A 3,134-nucleotide genomic window follows, 5' to 3' on the forward strand; every position below is an offset into this window, starting at 1 on the left:
TGGAACCCCCTTTTGTCCTCTAATATCCAGGAGAGACGGAAGCACCTAATTTGGCGAGTTGTATGGGATGCCCTCCCAGTGAAAGCCAAAATCGCCCAGATGATGCATTTGATAAATGCCCTCTTTGTCGCTCGGGGCAATCAACTCTCAGGCATTTGTTTCTCCCTTGTCATTTTGCGAAGGTTCTCTAGAGGGAATCACCATGGCCAATGGACATTAGTGTCTTCTTTGAGAAACCTCTTGAGGAATGGAATTTAATTACCCTCAGGATCAAGCCTGATCAGTTCCTACTTTAAAAGGAAAGGTAGCAATCGTAGTTTTCTTCATAGTAGCTTTTCTAGCAGTAGAAATGATGACTAGCAAAGGAATAGAGATGGCAGCGGGAGAATAGGTAGGCCTTGTTAGCGGCACATCATCAGGAATGGATTCAATCAACGGATTTCCCTTGCCTCCTGGACCAATACTCTTCCAATGGAAAATATTCTCCTTTTGCCTCCACCCTCAACACTTTGACCTAGACGACCACTTACAGCCGGCCAATCAACACCCAACTGTCGAATTGACGGGTGAAACGGCCCAATAGTTCGTTCAAAGGTATCTTGGTCAATACCAGAGAACCGCTTGTTGTTCCGATCCTCTGAAAATCTGACACGCTGAGGCCATAGCAGACCAGTTGACTGATACTCTTCTATCACATGGATTCTTTCCATGAACCAACTATAGGCTAGAAGCTCGAACATTAAAGCGGGAAAGGGAGATTGCAGGCCATGCCTAACAAACCTCACTGCACCCTCGACTTCTTGACGGAGACACTCAGTCATCTGTTTGTAAGTGGGTAAAGACTTCCAGGTCGAGGTCCAAGACATCCCTTGACAAAGAGGTATCTTGGACAATCTGGGAAGATACCGATTCATGATAGTAGGGAGACAACCTTTAAGTTGACCAACTACCTTAGAAACAGAAATCCAGATCAGCAAGAGCAATAATGCTTCTAAAAGTTAATGCGTTTACCCTCTTCTCTTAGCGAGTTTTATGACTCAGCTTAATGAAAAGAAAGAGAGGTAAATCTTAACAAGCTAATCAGCCTTCTGATCCTTCCTACAGATCATCTTACGATGAAATGCGAGAATGATGCAAGGGTAACCAGGTTTGGTGAGGAGACAGGGATGGGGAAGAGGCCATGGTCTTGTCGTTCACCAGTAATTTGGTTGATACAAACATTTATTTTCTGCCTATCTTTCTGTGGTAGTCACGGAATGGAAATGTGACAGCAGTACCCATTTTCGGAGTGGAATCAGCACCAGGAACGAAGTAAGCAGCCAAGGAGGTAGAGGCAGGCATGAAGGCAAGAGCAGTTATGGTTCGGTCAGTGCCTTCCCTTAGGGCTAAGTCCCTTCCGTCTGTCCCTTCAGTAAGTCAATTAGTCAATCAGTTTAGTCTGTTGGTCTCTTCTTATATCTTGCACGAGCATCCCATTTCATTCCTTTCTTTTGTACTTGGCTAGATAGAAGGGGTCAGTCGATAGCCAACTCGAGACTTCTTCATTCAATCCGACATCGGAGGAAAAGAAAAAGAGGCTTTTTTTGCTTTAGCAGGATCGGATGGATTTCTTTTTTGGTGGTGGGTCCAGAGTAGGAAATCGCATCATAAGCAGGTAGGTCATCATATAGGTTTCGAGGAGGGGAACGAGATCCGATTCCGAATACTGCTCCTTTTTTACCAGGTTCAGATCTTTACTCGACTTCACATGTGGAGGGAAATCCTATAAACAGGGGAGTGACGGAGACGGAATAAAGGCTGATCTAGCAATCGATCTTGATGTTGCCTCGTCCCCTCAACTGCTTTATTAGCGGGTGATCGATCCGTCGAATCTGACTCAATTTCCCCAACCTTTATGTTGGACCATTCATTGGATTAATCCTTACACCGCCCCTAGAGGGCGCTAGTTAGACCAGAACAGGAAAGTAAAATAACCCTTATCCAACTACCAGTGAGGCCACTCCACCTTCTTTATTGAACTCGAACGCGGGACAACCCAGAATTGCTTTGGGTGGGGGAAACATATCTACATTGACAGGAAAGGGAAGATCGAGTAGACTAGGGAAGTCCTATTCCTTCTTTCTGCTACACCATTCTGTTGGGGAGTTCCAGGTGCAGTTAATTAGGATATAATCTCATTTTGAGTTAAATAATCCTTGAAATCCCCAAGAAGGTATTCGCCACCATGATCAGATCGAATGGCTTTTATGCGTTTACCTAATTGATTCTCAACTTCAACCCTAAACTCTTTGAGCTTTTCAAAGGCTTCGGACTTCCGTCTCATTAGGTACACATAACCATATCTTGAGTAATCATCGGTAAAAGTGATGAAGTACTCATAACCTCCTTTTGCTTGGGTTGACATAGGACCACATACATCTATATGAACTAATTCAAGCAACTCTTGGACTCTTCTACCTTTTGCATTAAAAGGTTGTTTGGTCATTTTGCCTTCCAAACAAGATTCACAAACTGGAAATTCATCAAAGTCCAATGACTCTAAAAGTCCATCTTTGATCAGTCTTTGAATTCTGTTTGGATTAATATGAACCAAACGCAAGTGCAAATGATATGCTTCATTAGTAGAAGGAAACTTTTTCTTTAATGATTTTACATGAGAGTTATGATCTAATTCAGAATTATATAATTCATGCTTATCAGGAGTTAAAATATAAAGACCATCCACAATATTGTCAGAACAGATAAAAACTTTATCCTTCTTTATTACAGCATTGTCTTTTAGGATAACATAATATCCATGTTTACCTAAATAAGTTGTAGAAATTAAATTCCTACGAACATTAGGTACATACAAACAGTCTTCCAATATTAAAACTCTAGATTCAAAACATAGATTAAACACTCTAATAGCTACAACTGGAATCCTGCTCCCATCAGCCAAGGTAAGAAACATTTCCCCTTCATTCAGCTTTCTAGTCTCCTGAAACCCCTGCAAGGATTTGCAGATATGATTAGTACAACCTGAATCCACACACCAAGAATCTGTGGGATTCTGTACCAAACATGTTTCAAGAAGGAATGTACTTTTCATACCTCTATTCTTGGCAGCCTTAAATATTGGACAATTCCTCTTC

At 41.9% G+C, this 3,134-nt stretch overlaps 1 pseudogene; it reads right to left on the reverse strand.

The window, feature by feature from the left end:
- Positions 1–431: 431 nt before the first annotated feature.
- The window catches only part of LOC112026369 (PHD finger protein MALE MEIOCYTE DEATH 1-like), an 8,556-nt pseudogene continuing 5,853 nt past the window's right edge, over positions 432–3,134 (reverse strand).

This window comes from Quercus suber, unplaced genomic scaffold (genome assembly GCF_002906115.3).
Source record: "Quercus suber isolate HL8 unplaced genomic scaffold, Cork oak 2.0 scaffold_834, whole genome shotgun sequence".
NCBI lineage: Eukaryota > Viridiplantae > Streptophyta > Magnoliopsida > Fagales > Fagaceae > Quercus > Quercus suber.